Here is a 16360-nt window from a genome sequence, read left to right on the forward strand (position 1 = left end):
GTGGTTAGAGCATTTGGCCAGCAACTGAAAGGCTGCTGGTTAAAATACCCGAGCCGACAAGGTAAAAAATCTGTTGATGTGCCCCTGAGCAAAGCACTTAACCTTAATTTGTTCCAGGGGCACAGTATTACTATGCTGATCCTGTAAAACAACAGATTTCACTGCAGTTATGTGACAATAAACACATATATATATATTTTTTATGTTACTTCGGTCCCTGTCTGCTAGCTGCATGGATTAGTATAGAATGTTACCCTGGTCCCTGTCTTCCAGCTGCATGGATTAGTGTAGAATGTTACCCTGGTCCTTGTCTGCTAGCTGCATGGATTAGTATAGAATGTTACCCTGGTCCCTGTCTTCCAGCTGCATGGATTAGTGTAGAATGTTACCCTGGTCCCTGTCTGCTAGCTGCATGAATTAGTGTAGAATGTAACCCTGGTCCCTGTCTGTTAGCTGCATGGTATAGTGTAGAATGTAACCCTGGTCCCTGTCTGTTAGCTGCATGGATTAGTGTAGAATGTTACCCTGGTCCCTGTCTGCTAGCTGCATGAATTAGTGTAGAATGTAACCCTGGTCCCTGTCTGTTAGCTGCATGGTATAGTGTAGAATGTTACCCTGGTCCCTGTCTGCTAGCTTCATGGTATAGTGTAGAATGTTACCCTGGTCCCTGTCTGCTAGCTGCATGGATTAGTGTAGAATGTTACCCTGGTCCCTGCCTGCTAGCTGCATTGTATAGTGTTGAATGTAACCCTGGTCACTGTCTGCTAGCTGCATGGATGAGTGTAGAATGTTACCCTGGTCCCTGTCTGCTAGCTGCATGAATTAGTGTCGAATGTTACCCTGGTCCCTGTCTGCTAGCTGCATGGATTAGTGTAGAATGTTACCCTGGTCCCTGTCTGCTAGCTGCATGGATTAGTATAGAATGTTACCCTGGTCCCTGTCTGCTAGCTGCCTGAATTAGTGTCGAATGTTACCCTGGTCCCTGTCTGCTAGCTGCATGGATTAGTGTAGAATGTTACCCTGGTCCCTGTCTGCTAGCTGCATGGATTAGTATAGAATGTTACCCTGGTCCCTGTCTGCTAGCTGCATGAATTAGTGTAGAATGTTACCCTGGTCCTTGTCTGCTAGCTGCATGGGTTAGTATAGAATGTTACCCTGGTCCCTGTCTGCTAGCTGCATGGATTAGTGTAGATTGTTACCCTGGTCCCTGTCTGCTAGCTGCATGGATTAGTGTAGAATGTTACCCTGGTCCCTGTCTGGTAGCTGCATGGATTAGTGTAGAATGTTACCCTGGTCCCTGTCTGGTAGCTGCATGGATTAGTGTAGAATGTTACCCTGGTCCCTGTCTGCTAGCTGCATGGATTAGTGTAGAATGTTACCCTGGTCCCTGTCTGCTAGCTGCATGGATTATTGTAGAAGGTTACCCTGGTCCCTGTCTGCAAACTGAGTGTATAATGTTACACATTAACAGGCTTTCCATTAACACCATGTGTATCCATGGAGACACCACCTTCTTGTCAACTCCTCTGCATAGATACCAGTCCCTCGCTCAACCTTGCTTGGTCAACAATGTTTTCTGTTGTTGGTCTTTGTATACTTAGTTTGGTGAGGTGGAGAAAACTTCCCCATGGGCGAGTCAAGTCAATCAGTTAGAGGGTGAATTGTGTGGATGTAATGTAGTAATATGAATTAGTGGGTGAGTGAGTGAGTGAGTGAGTGAGTGAGTGAGTGAGTGAGTAAGGGATTGAGGTGTGTGTGATGGATACAGAAAGAAAGTGGATCAGGGAGTTGGTGATTGAGTGATTTCATTTGATCATGGAATATGGTAAGTAAGTTAGATGAGTAGGAGAGAAAGAGAGCATGAACAGTATGTTAGATATAAGTAAGTTAGTGTGAAAATAGTGTGTGAATGAGCATGTGTTATGTGGGAGAGCATATAATAGGGAGTGTGTGTGTGTGGGCTCTCATCACCATGGGAGAGCGGTAGTGTGTGTATATCTGTCTCCTTTCTCTCTGCGGAGGATGAAACAGAGAGAAGCAGATGCTGTCCTCCGTAACAAAGGTATCACAGCCATATCACTTTCACTGGAGAGAGTACCAGTCCTGTCTTAGTGTTCCCCCCCCCCCCACAGACTGGAACCTTCTGTCTGTCTTTCTGACTGCATCTGTCTGTCTCTGGCTTTAATTGTCTGTCTGTCTGTCTGTCTGTCTGTCTGTCTGTCTGTCTGTCTGTCTGTCTTTCTGACCGCATCTGTCTGTCTTTCTGACCGCATCTGTCTGTCTCTGGCTTTAACTGTCTGTCTGTCTGTCTGTCTGTCTGTCTGTCTGTCTGTCTGTCTGTCTGTCTGTCTATCTGTCTGTCTGTCTGTCTGTCTGTCTGTCTGTTTTTGGGGGGGCCTTGTCTGTCTGACTCACCTCATCAGTGTTCAAGCACAGATTACGTGTCACTGTCTGACACATACACACCGCATTTATAAAAAAGAAAACACCAGCAATATAACACACAGGATTATCACCTACAGTGAAAACACACCAGCAATATAAACTGAGGATTATCACCTACAGTGAAAACACACCAGCAATATAAACAGAGGATTATCACCTACAGTGAAAACACACCAGCAATATAAAGCACAGGATTATCACCTACAGTGAAAACACACCAGCAATATAAAGCACAGGATTATCACCTACAGTGAAAACACACCAGCAATATAAGGCCCAGGATTATCACCTACAGTGAAAACACACCAGCAATATAAACATTTTATTCATATTTTTTTTATTGACCCAAATCACATGCAAATAAAGATTTATATTATATTCACAACACAGTTATTATATTCACAACACAGTTGTTATATTCACAACACAGTTGTTATATTCACAACACAGTTATTATATTCACAACTGACACGTACTGACCATAGTTCTGTTATTTTATTCTTTGTTTTAGTATGGTCAGGGCGTGAGTTGGGGTGGGCAGTCTATGAATCATACTTAGGTAGCCTGGGTTTCACTTTTGGTTTGTGGGTGTTTGTTTCCATGCGTGTGTTTGGACCACATGGTACTGTTTTGGTTTTGTATATTTCACGTTTATTATTTTGTTCCAGTGTTCAGTTGTTTTTTGAATAAATCAATATGAACGCTTACCACGCTGCGTTTTGGTCCGATTCTTACTCCTCCTCAGATGAAGAAGAGAAAATCCTTTGCAGAAACACCCACCACCAGAGGACCAAGCAGCATGGTAACGGGCAGCGGCAGCAGCGGCCGAAAACACAAGACTCCTGGACTTGGGAGGAGATTTTGGACGGCAAGGGACCCTGGGCACAAGCATCGGAAATTTCACCGGCCTAAAGCAGAGCTGGAGGCAGCGAAAGCGGAGAGGCGCCGGTATAAGGAGGCAGCGCGGCTGGAAGCCCGAGAGGCAGCACCAAAGATTTCTTGGGGGGGCACACGGGGAGTGTGGCTAAGTCAGGTAGGAGACCTGAGCCAACTCCCCGTGCTTACCGGAGAGAGAGAGGGACCGGGCAGGCACCGTGTTATGCGGTGGAGCACACGGTGTCCCCAGTGTGTGTGCATAGCCCGGTGCGGTACAGTCCAGCTCCTCGTATCAGCCTGGCTAGAGTGGGCATCGAGCCAGGTGCCATGAAGCCGGCTCTACGCATCTGGTCTCCAGTGCGTCTCCTCGGGCCGGCATACATGGCACCAGCCTTATGCATGGTGTCCCCGGTTCGCCCGCACAGCCCAGTGCGGGCTATTCCACCTCGCCACACTGGCCTGGCTATGGGGAGCATTCAACCAGGTAAGGTTGGGCAGGCTCGGTGCTCAAGAACTCCAGTGCGCCTGCACGGACCGGTCAATCCGGTGCCACCTCCACGCACCAGCCCTCCGGGTGGCAGCCCCCCACCAGGCTGTCTCTCCGTCTTCTCCCTACAGGTGCTCCCACCTGTTCAGTGCTGTCAGAGCCTTCCTCCTCTCCAGCACTGCCAGAGTCTCCCGTCTGTCCTGAGCCGCCAGAGTCTCCCATCTGTCCTGAGCCGCCAGAGTCTTCCGTCTCTCCTGAGCCGCCAGAGTCTCCCGTCTGTCCTGAGCCGCCAGAGCCGCCAGTCTGTCCTGAGCCGCCAGAGCCGCCAGTCTGTCCTGAGCCGCCAGAGTCTCCCATCTGTCCTGAGACGCCAGAGTCTCCCGTCTGTCCTGAGCCGCCAGAGTCTTCCGTCTCTCCTGAGCCGCCAGAGTCTCCCGTCTGTCCTGAGCCGCCAGAGCCGCCAGTCTGTCCTGAGCCGCCAGAGCCGCCAGTCTGTCCTGAGCCGCCAGAGTCTTCCATCTGTCCTGAGCCGCCAGAGTCTCCCGTCTGTCCTGAGCCGCCAGAGTCTTCCGTCTCTCCTGAGCCGCCAGAGTCTCCCGTGTGTCCTGAGCCGCCAGAGCCGCCAGTCTGTCCTGAGCCGCCAGAGCCGCCAGTCTGTCCTGAGCCGCCAGAGCCGCCAGTCTGTCCTGAGCCGCCAGAGTCTTCCATCTGTCCTGAGCCGCCAGAGTCTCCCGTCTCTCCTGAGCCGCCAGAGTCTCCCCTCTGTCCTGAGCCGCCAGAGCCGCCAGTCTGTCCTGAGCCGCCAGAACCATCAGTCTGTCCTGAGCCACCAGAGCCGCCAGTCTGTCCTGAGCCGCCAGAGCTGCCAGTCAGCCAGGAGCCGCCAGAGCCGCCAGTCAGCCAGGAGCTGCCAGAGCCACCTGTCAGCCAGGGACCGCCAGAGCCGCCAGCCAGCCAGGAGCCGCCAGAGCCGCCAGTCAGCCAGGAGCTGCCAGAGCCGCCGGTCAGCCAGGAGCCGCCAGAGCCACGAGTCAGCCAGGAGCCGCCAGAACCGCCAGTCAGCCAGGAGCCGCCAGGGCCGCCAGTCAGCTAGGAGCCGCCAGAGCCGTCAGTCAGCCAGGAGCTGCCAGAGCCACCAGTCAGCCAGGAGCCGCCAGGGCCGCCAGTCAGCTAGGAGCCACCAGGGCCGCCAGTCAGCCAGGAGCCACCAGGGCCGCCAGTCAGCTAGGAGCCGCCAGAGCCGGCAGTCAGCCAGGAGCTGCCAGAGCCACCAGTCAGCCAGGGGCCGCCAGAGCCGCCAGTCAGCCAGGAGCCGCCAGAGCCGCCAGTCAGCCAGGAGCTGCCAGAGCCGCCGGTCAACCAGGAGCCGCCAGAGCCACCAGTCAGCCAGGAGCCGCCAGAACCGCCAGTCAGCCAGGAGCCACCAGGGCCGCCAGTCAGCCAGGAGCCGCCAGAGCCGTCAGTCAGCCAGGAGCCGCCAGAGCCGTCAGCCAGCCAGGAGCCGCCAGTCAGCCAGGAGCCGCCAGAGCCGCCAGTCAGCCAGGAGCCGCCAGAGCCGTCAGTCAGCCAGGAGCCGCCAGAGCCATCAGCCAGCCAGGAGCCGCCAGTCAGCCAGGAGCCGCCAGAGCCGTCAGTCAGCCAGGCGATTCCAGAATCGCCCTTCACTCCGGAACTGCCGGAGTCTCCCGCCTGTCCGGCGCTGCTGGAGTTTCCCACCTGTCCGGCGCTGCCGAAATCTACCGTCCATTTGGGACCCGTGGCGAGGGTCCCCAGTCGGAGGTCGGCGGCGAGGGTCGCCGCTCGTAAGAGGCCATGGGGGCGGTTGAGGAGGCGGACAAAGACTGTGGTGAAGTGGGGTCCAGGTTCCGCGCCAGCCATCCAGACCCTCCCCTATAGGTTCAGGTTTTGCGGCCGGGCCCGCACCTTTGGGTCACGTTCTGACCATAGTTCTGTTATTTTATTCTTTGTTTTAGTATGGTCAGGGAATTTGAGTTGGGGTGGGCAGTCTATGTTTGTTTTCTATGTTCGGTTTCTGTGTTCGGCCTAGTATGGTTCTCAATCAGAGGTAGGTGTCGTTAGTTGTCTCTGATTGAGAATCATACTTAGGTAGCTTGGGTTTCACTTTTGGTTTGTGGGTGTTTGTTTCCGTGTGTGTGTTTGGGCCACACGGTACTGTTTTGGTTTTGTATATTTCACGTTTATTATTTTGTTCCTGTGTTCAGTTGTGTTTTTTGAATAAATCCATATGGACACTTACCACGCTGCGTTTTGGTCCGATCCTTACTCCTCCTCAGACGAAGAGGAGAAAATCCGTTACAACAACACAGTTATTATATTCACAACACAGTTGTTATATTCACAACACAGTTATTATATTCACAACACAGTTGTTATATTCACAACAGTTATTATAGTCACAACACAGTTATTATAGTCACAACACAGTTGTTATATTCACAACAGTTATTATAGTCACAACACAGTTATTATAGTCACAACACATTTGTTATATTCACAACAGTTATTATAGTCACAACACAGTTATTATAGTCACAACACAGTTGTTATATTCACAACAGTTATTATATTCCCAATTTATATTCATTTGTTAAAGTACTGTGAATAAATCCAGAAGAATTATGGTGTATTTTTGTAATCAGCCTACATCTACAACTCTCTGTGGACTGGACACATACAGCCTAAATAATCCCAAATATCTAGTCAATTTATCCAGCACGGAGGGAGGATTGGGTTTGGTTGGGGGCAGAGCACATATGGAGGAAGGGATGTGTGTGTGTGTTGGCGTCAGATCCAGAGCCTCAGCACGGTGATCCCCCTGCTTGAGGGGGTAAATCTGGAGATGGCCGGGTGGGGAAGGGACTCGGTGGGGTTTCGTGCAGGGATTGGGCTGGGGGCTCCCCCACCGCTAATGCGTTCTAATGCCAGCTCCTGACACAGCGCCAGATGCTCCTGTTTGGCAGGGCATCTGAGGATCTGAAGAAAGGTCTGGGGTGTTGGGTTCGCCACCCGTATGCCATACGCCCAGGAGAAGTAGCACATGATGGGGACAATATGGGGACAAGACGAGTCCAGCCTACACGACTCAGTACTAAGTTAGCCTGGTCCCAGATCTGTTTGTGCTGTTTGGCCAACTCCTATGGTCATTGTCATGTGGCCTGTGTCTTGACAATTACCATAGGAGTTGACAAAACAGCACAAACCGATCTAGGAACCAGGCTAGTTCTCCATATCCTGTATGCCGTCTTTTAATTCCCAGCCTCTCCTGAGCCTTCCAGATCATCCAGGATCTAGCCCCTTAGAGGCCCCACGAGGCCCTGACCTTCCCCAAACTCAGATTCCCCAGCCTGGGCTCAGCCAGGAGGATCATGGCCCCCTCACCAGCCAGGCAGCCAGCCAGTGAATCAGTCAGCCATGGATTTTCAGCAGGGAAAAAATAAGACATCTGTTCCTAAAGGATTAGCAAATATTCTGTGCTCTTCTGAAAGCCTGTCTGTGTCCGAGTATTGTCATTGAAGCAATCACTGAGCTGCATATGTGCATTACATCTCTCTCTCTCTCTGCCTCGTGAACACTCAACCTCCCAGTGTTTTTGAACTCATTAAATGGGAGATTAGCAGCTCACAGCCAAATGAAAAAGAACAGGGACAACACAACATTGGTATACCAGGGCTGAGGCTGAGTAATTGGCCTCAGCTATAATAGCCATAGGTTAACTCCAAATGGCTCCCTCTTCCCTATAAAGTACACTACTTTTGACAAGGGTCCTATGGGACCTGCTCAAAAGGAGTGTGATATATAGGTGATAGGGTGCCATTTGCGACTTTACCATATTTCCCATCATATCCCAGTTGTGATCGTTAGCCCACCAGAGGGGACGAGGCACTTAGTCTTCCGGTAGGACAGAAGCTTTGTTTTCCAATAGGAATCACTGAGAAACCTGACCTCAGCTCCAGGTAATTTACTGGTGATTATGGGAAAAGTAGTCCCTTGTGACTTGTGGCTGTCTCCAGGGGTAGAGAGAAGCCCTTAGCAGGTCTAAACAGATGCTCTGGTGACTGAATCTCGACCACAGCCACAGGAGCCACACGTCCTCTCCTCCTGGTTCTTTCTGTCTGCACTTAGTGGTGGTCAGAGACAGATGTAGTCACTGTGTTGGGCGACATTCATGTGTGTGTGTATGTGTGTGTGTGTGTGTGTGTGTGTGTGTGTGTGTGCATGTGCGTGTGTGCATGTTGGGTGACATTAGGCAAGCCTTATGGTCCTCAGAGGTAACACAGCATTAACACAGCATTTTCCACAAGTCCACAACATGGACAACATCACTCTCTAATTGCACATACAGTATCTTGTCAATATTCAGTCAATGTAGCACCTTCATTGGTTATGTCACCCAAGCTCCCACGATTGACCAGTTTTCCATGTCATGTTAGCAACATGTAAGTTAATGAATTCAGAAACACTTTATATTTTTAAGGCTGATTCTGAGGATGCTAAAGGAACAATTGAAAAACATAGCTTGCAAGTCTCATTCATCGAGCAGGAACGAGGTGGTAAATGTACCTGTTGGTGTATTTTATGGTGTACTGAAGTGACCCAATAAATATATTTTTCTGTTGTGTGTACACTGTGCGTGTACATGAGTTACCCAGTGTTGATGGTAAACATTTCCTAGCGGGGAGAGAGAGGACTTAGTTAAACCCTGATTGAAGAGAGAGATCCCTCACCAGCCTGGCTACCCAGCCTGCCGTGTTGCTATGGCACATAATCCTCTGTAAATTATGAAGCCTGTAGGAAAGCTCTGCTGACGACTGGACTGAAACATAATATTCTGGATTGTATGGAGACTCATGTTGGTTTCATGTTGTTTTAGAAAGAAGAAGGCCAACAAGATTTACAGTCATAGGGTTCCAGTTACCTATGGCTACTTACAGTGTAATGCATTAGTTACTTAGATACTGTACCTAATAATAAAATGTTACTATAATGCTATACTCCACTATATGGTGTTTACTTAAAATTAACAGCTGTAATGCACAATCTAGTGTTCGCGTTGACAATTACCTAATAAATAGACCTAGCTGTAAGACCGTTTTTTTGTGTATCTGTCTGAGTCGGACAAAGTGTGGCTTAGTGTGTGTCTGCAGTCCCCTCCCCTCTGTGAGACTGGGGGCTGTGTGAAGTTAGCTGGGGGATGATGAGAAACTCCCATGGCCCCCTCTTAGCCTCCTTAATTCCCCTGTTCCTCCTCCCAGTCCCCCTAGCCTTCCCCTGGCCTCCTAACCCTCCTGACCCTCCTGGGCTGAGCCTCCTGATCCAACCCCCTGGCCTACTCTGGTCCTCCTGAGCCCCAGCCACAGCCCCAACTCAGTCAGCAGTGACAGCATCCTTCCTGCACCTGATCCCAGTATCAGGGCCTCCGAGCCCAGTAGGAGTGGGAGAGGATAGAGAGACAGGAGTGGTATAGTGGGCCTGGAGGTCATAGGGGGAGGGTAGAGAGAAGTGGAGTGCAGGGCAGGAAGGCCCAGTAAGGCTGGAGATGTGATCCTGCTCTCCAGCCTCATCTGTCTATCCTCTAGAGCAGTGGTTCCCAAACGTTTTATAGTCCCGTACCCCTTCAAACATTCAACCTCCAGCTGCTTACCCCCTCTAGCACCAGGGTCAGCGCACTCTCAAATGTTGTTTTTTGTCATCATTGTAAGCCTGCCACACACACTATACAATACATTTATTAAACAGAAGAATGAGTGTAAGTTTTTGTCACAACCCGACTCATGGGGTTGTATCGTGGGGTTGTAATCTTTATAAAACCTTATTTGTTAATCGAAAATTGTGAATGACGCACCACAGGTTAATTTTGTATTTGTATTAACCTCTTGGAACTCCCCATCCCGGATCCGGGATCGTGACTAAAGCCTCAGGCTCATTAGCATAACGCAACGTTAACGATTTCTGAAAATCGCAAATAAAATTAAAATAATGCGTCTGCTCTCAAGCTTAGCCTTTTCTTAACAACACTGTCATCTCAGATTTTCAAAATATGCTTTTGAACCATAGAAATTGACTAATTTGTGTAAGAGTATGCAAAGCTAGCATAGCATTTTGAGTAGCATTTAGCACGCAACATTTTCACAAAAACCAGATAACCAAATAAATAAAATCATTTACCTTTGAAGAGCTTCTGATGTTTTCAATGAGGAGACTCTCAGTTACATACCAAATGCGCAGTTTTTCCTGAAAGCGTCTGTGTGTAGGAGAAATCGTTCCGTTTTCTACATTGCGTCTGGCTACCGAAACGAACCGAAAATTCAGTCACCTACAACGTAAAACTTTTTCCGAATTAACTACATAATATCGACCGAAACATGGCAAACGTTGTTTGGAATCAATCCTCAAGGTGTTTTTTCACATATCTCTTCATTGATATGCAGTTCGTGGAAGCTTGCTTTCCTCTCTGTATCCCATGGAAAAATACTGGCAGCTGCCTTTTGCGCACCAATTTCGGCGCAGGACACCGGGCGGACACCTGGTAAATGTGGTCTCTTATGGTCAATCTTCCAATGATCTGCCTACAAATACGTCACAATGCTGCAGACACCTTGGGGAAACGACAGAAAGGGCAGGCTCATTCCTCTCGCATTCACAGCCATATAAGGAGACAATGGAAAACAGAGCCTCAAAAATCCTGCTCATTTCCTGGATGCCGTCTCATCTTGGTTTTGCCTGAAGCTCACGTTCTAGGGCACGCACAGAAAATATCTTGGTAGTTCTGGACACGTCAGAGTGTTTTCTTTCGAAAGCTATCAATTATATGCATAGTCGAGCATCTTTTTGTGACAAAATATCTTGTTTAAAACGGGAACGTTTTTCATCCAAAAATGAAATAGCGCCCCCAGAGCATCAACAGGTTAATTACAAATCCCCATTAGCTGCTGCCAAAGCAGCAGCTACTCTTCCTGGGTTCCAGCAAAATTAAGGCAATTTATACCATTTAAACCCTACTCCACCACTACCACATATCTACCGCAAACCCAACACCCCCCATCACCCCGAGAACACCATCCCCACAGTGAAGCATGGTGGTGGCAGCATCATGCTGTGGGGATGTTTGTTATTGACAGGGTCTGGGAAACAGGTCAAAATTGGAGGAATGATGGATGGCGCTAAATACAGGGAAATTCTTGAGGGAAACCTGGATCAGTCTTCCAGAGATTTGAGACTGGAACGGAGGTTCACCTTCCAGCAGGACAATGACCCTAAGCATACTGCTAAAGCAATGAGGGCTGGATCCAGGATGTCTCTAGCGGGAACCCAGCACCTCTCCTCCGGGCCATAACCCTCCCAGTCAACCAGGTACAGGAAACCCCTGGCCGGGGTTGAACACCCAGGAGACGTTTTACCGTGTAGGCCGGATGGCCATCAATGACACAGGGATGGGGGTACGGAGTAACACAAGACAGACAGCAGTGGAACTCAGGACTTTGGAGATTGGAACAGGGCCAATGAAATGAGGGAACAGTTTGTGGGACTCTACCTGAAGGGGCCGATCCCGTGTGGACAGCCATACCCACTGCTGAGGTAGCGGGGACCTGGGGTCCGACGGCGGTCCACTAGTCGACGATACCTGGAGTTGGTCTTGCGAATAGCCGCCCTGGTGCTTATCCGGGTATGTTGACAGCGGGGGACAAACATCTGGGCCGAGGGTATGCTGACCTCCTGTTCTTGTTCCGGGAAGAGTGGAGCTGATACCCCATGGAGCACTCGAATGGAGGGAGACCCGTGGCCGAACAGGGAAGGGTGTTCCAGGTATACTCCACCCAAACCAGTTGTCGGCTACAGGTAGTGGATTGGTTGAGACCAGGCATCTCAGGGTGGTTTCCAGGTCTTGGTTGTCTCGCTCCGACTGACCGTTAGTTTGGGGATGGAATCTGGATGACAGACTGGCCGATCACCCAATAAGGGTACAGAATGCCTTCCAGAACTGAGATGAGAACCCCAATTGAAGACCATGTCTACCGGGAGTCCATGGATCCGGAAGACATGCTGCACCATGAGCTGGGACGTCTCCTTGGCAGAAGGTAGTTTAGGGAGAGGGATGAAATGGGTGGCCTTGGAGAACTGATCAACAAACATCAGAATGAGAGTGTTGCCATCAGACGGAGGGAGCCCAGTGACAAAGTCCAGAGATATATGAGACCAGGGACGATGAGGGACCGGTAGAGGCTGAAGGAGGCCAGAAGGAGCTTGCCATGGAGTCTTGTTCTGAGCACACACTGTGCAGGTGGCGACGAAGGCAGAGACGTCAGGAACCATGGTGGGCCACCAGAAATGTTGTCGGAGGAAGGCTAGTGTACAACGGGACCCTGGATGACAGGTCAGCCTGGAGGAATGAGCCATTCCAGGACCTGGAACTGGGGCTGGGTTAGGGACAAACAGCCGGTTAGCTGGGCCCCCTTCAAGTCCAGGCTGGGAGCATTGCGCCTCACGAACCAGGTTCTCTACCCCAAACCACAGTGGCAGCAAGGCATGAGGTAGGGAGAATGGTTTCGGAAGTCGAGGGTGTGGCAGAGGAACTGTATAGCCGGGAGAGAGTGTCAGGCTCCACATTTTGTGACCCTGGGTGGTAGGAAAGGGTTAAGTTGAAGCTGGTAAACAGGAGGGCCCACCGGGCCTGCCTGGAGTTGAGGCGCTTGGCTGTATGGAGATATTCCAAGTTTTTATGGTTGGTCCAGACCAATAATGGCTGTTCTGCTCCTTCCAGCGAGTGCCTCCACTCTTCCAACGCCATCTTAACCGCCAGGAGTTCTTGGTTGCCTACATTGTAGTTCCTCTCTGCAGGATTGAGACGATTGGACAGGAAAGCACAGGGATAAAGCTTTTGGTCCTGGGCAGATCGCTGGGACAGGATGGCTCACACTCCAACATCCGAAGCATCAACTTCCATCACAAATTGACATGAGGGGTCCGGATGGGTGCTGTTGTGAACCGTTGCTTCAGGTCCACAAAGGCTTTGTTGACAGCAGGAGACCATTTGAATGGTACCTTGGGAGAGGTGAGTGCCAAGAGGGGGGCTGCCAGGGTGCTGTAGTCCCAAATGAAACGGGGGTAGAAGTTTGCAAAACCAAGAAACCATTGCAACTGCACCCTGGACGTTGGTTGAGGCCAATCCACGACTGCATTCACCTTTCCAGGATCCATCTGAACATTGCCCTCAGCAAAGACATATCCCAGAAAGGTGATTGTAGAGCAGTGGAACTCACACTTCTCTGCTTTCACGAACAGTTGGTTCTCCAGGAGGCACTGAAGGACCTGTCTGACTTGAAGGACATGTTATTGTGCAGATCGGGAAAAAAAGAGGTACACGAACACAAATCGGTTTAGCATCAATGACCAAAGCCTGGAAAACAGTGGGGGTGTTGGTGAGTCCAAATGGCATGACCCCGTACTCATAATGTCCACTGGCTGTGTTGAAGGCTGTCTTGCACTCACCCCCCCCGCGTATCCGAACCCGGTGGTAGGTATTTCGAAGGTCCAACTTGGAAAATATGGTGGCCCCCTGGAGAGGTTCAAACGCAGAGAAGAGGAGAGGTAGGGGGTAACGATTCTTGACAGTAATGTCGTTAAGTCGCCGGTAGTCAATGCACGGACGCAGGGTCTTGTCCTTCTTCTCCACAAAGAAAAACCCTGCGCTGGCAGGGGATGCAGACGGACGGACGGCCCCAGTGGTCAGAGACTCCTCTATGTACTCCTCCATAGCTTTGGTCTCTGGTCCGGACAGAGAATACAACTGAACCCGAGTTGGTGTAGTGCCTGGGAGAAGATCAATGGCACAGTCATAAGGACGGTGCAGGGAAAGGGAAGTAGCACGTGCCTTACTAAATATCTCCAGGAGGTCATGGTACTCAGTGGGAACGGCAGAGACATCCAACAGTCTTGCTAACATCCTGAGGAAGATGACTTGGGGAAGGCTGTACTGCTTGAAGGCAGTGGGAATTGCAAAATGGGCTCCAACCCAGGATGGAGCTTGTGGTCCAGTCAATCACAGGATTGTGTTTTTGTAGCCAGGAAAATCCCAAAACGACTGGAACATGGGGAGATGTAATGAGGAGGAACTGTATGGTCTCACTGTAGTTACCAGAAACCCGTAATTGAACGGGCATAGTACTATGGGTGTCTTCCCCTATGGAGAGGCCGTCCAGTGCCATAGCAACCAAGGGAACAGAGAGAGGCTGAGTGGGAGTATCAAGCTCCAAAGCTCCGTGGCATCCATAAAACGCTCATCAGCCCCAGAGTCAATGAGCACTCTGAGAGACTTAGATTGGTCTCCCCAGAGCACAAGCACAGAAAAGGGTGTGTGGGTGATGGGAATCAGGGAACTCCCAGTCTGACTCATCATAGTGCTGGTACCCACTAGAGACAAGGGTTGCCTAATAGGACAGGTAGCTAGCTATAAAATGTCCTGCCCCTCCACAGTACAGACAACAGTTACTGTTCATCCTCCGTGAGTGTTCCCCAACTGACAACCTAGCTCTTCCCAACTGCATAAGCTCAGGAGTATTCAACTCACCCATCGTAGATTCACGAGAGGGCTTGGGTGGCTTCGAATCCTCTTGGAAAAGCGGCCTAAGGAAACTTCCGGATTCCCTCAAAGGTGAACGAAACATAGCGGGTGCACGATGTTGCCCGAGACCAGACCTCCACTCACTCCTACGTTCCCTTAGGCATCCATTGATTTTGATGGTTAGGGCGATAAGGGAGTCAAGGTCCACCGGTGATTCTCGAGCAGCTAGCTGGGGAAAATAAGTGACACCTGGAGTGAGTGGAGACAATAACGAGGACAGGTGAAACTGATCAGGGTGTGACACCAAGGGGATTTAAAAGTTTTTCTTAACAGCAAAGATTTGCCAAGGCAGGATACTGAATGCAGCCCAATCCAGAAATCTGACAGTGGCTTCTGATTAAATTTAATTATCACAGAACCGCTTGTTGCAATTTTGATGGGGCTCTCTTGTTCAGATATCGGTAAGACTGGAGGCAGGGCATGGAAGGGATAATGAAACCAGTTGTTTGTGTCATCCGTTTCGGGAAAGTACCTGCGTAATTGCGCACCCAACTCACTCAGGTGCTTCACTATATCACATTTGACATTGTCCGTAAGCTTAAGTTAATTTGCACACAGAAAAATCATACAATGATGGAAAGACCTGTGTGTTGTCCTTTTAAATGCAGACATAGAAGAGCTCCAACTTCTTAATCATAGCCTCAATTTTGTCCTGTAAATTGAATATAGTTGCGGAGATTCACTGTAATCCTAGATTCACATCATTCAAGTGAGAAAAAAACATCACCGAGATAGGCCAGTCGTGTGAGAAACTCATCATCATGCAAGCTGTCAGACAAGTGAAAATTATGGTCAGTAAATAAAACTTTAAGCTCGTCTCCCTTGGTAATAAGTGCACTTCTGTATGTTGTAAAAGCGTTACATGGTCGCTGCCCATATCATTGCAGAAAATACATGAGAGTTCAGGGGCCTTGCTTTAACAAACATAATCATTTTCACAGTAGTGTCCAAAACATATTTCAAGCTGTCAGGCATTCCCTTGGCAGCAAGAGATATATAGATATATCGCCCATTTAGCAGACGCTTTTGTCCAAAGCGACTTACAAGTCGGCTGGGGCCACTACTTTTACATATGGGTGGCCCCAGCGGGAATCGAACCCACGACGCTTGGCGTTGCAAGCGCCATGCTCTACCGACTGAGCCACACAGGACCCCAGCCTCTCGTGGATGCTGCAGTGTACCTAAGTGGGGTCGGGAGCAACTGCTTGGACGCGTTACCACTCCTCTATGTCTCCCTGTCATGGCTTTTGCGCCATCAGTACAGATACCAACATGAGCAGCAGCTACGTTTGGCTACATACGGACTGTAAGTGGAATACCCACGAGAGAGTAAAGGTTCATGTGACTGGATGTTAGTTTTTTGACTAGGCTACCTGTATTTGACATTGTGTTGTTATTTCGCTGAACACTTGATGGTTTAATTTTAATTTTAATTTTATTAATTTTATTTTTTGCAGTGATACGAGGCTACTCAGGCGAGAAGAAAAAACTGTATAGCCAAATGTATATCCCCGTTGGAAAATATAAATGGACTGTTTGAATTTTTATTTTTTATTTTATTATTATTATTATTATTATTATTATTATTATTTTTAAATGTGAATCACATTTTTATTTGGCGTACCCCGACGGCATTGCGGGTACCCCAGTTTGGGAATACCTACTCTAGAGAAACTGGAGAAAGCACATCTCCAGGCCTGCTGTACCTTCCTGAGCTCCTCTCCTCTCCCGGTCCCTCATGAGACCATTGCTCCCTGGGACCCTGACGTTGGTCCCCTCTGTCTGCACATCCTCCTTGATCGTTGCTCGTTCCCTTCCTTTTGAACATGTGACCCCGGATGCCCCTGAAACTCAAGAGATCACAATGAATTGTCAGAATGGATAGCTGGGTGGCTGGCAGAGGGCCGGGGGTC

The 16360-nt window shown here is 49.6% G+C and overlaps 1 pseudogene; it reads left to right on the forward strand.

Annotated features, from left to right (window-relative positions):
* Window positions 1-16360, forward strand: part of LOC135519531 (ceramide kinase-like protein) — an 85335-nt pseudogene that overhangs the window by 21928 nt on the left and 47047 nt on the right.

This window comes from Oncorhynchus masou, chromosome 29, assembly GCF_036934945.1.
Source record: "Oncorhynchus masou masou isolate Uvic2021 chromosome 29, UVic_Omas_1.1, whole genome shotgun sequence".
NCBI classification, from domain to species: Eukaryota; Metazoa; Chordata; class Actinopteri; order Salmoniformes; family Salmonidae; genus Oncorhynchus; species Oncorhynchus masou.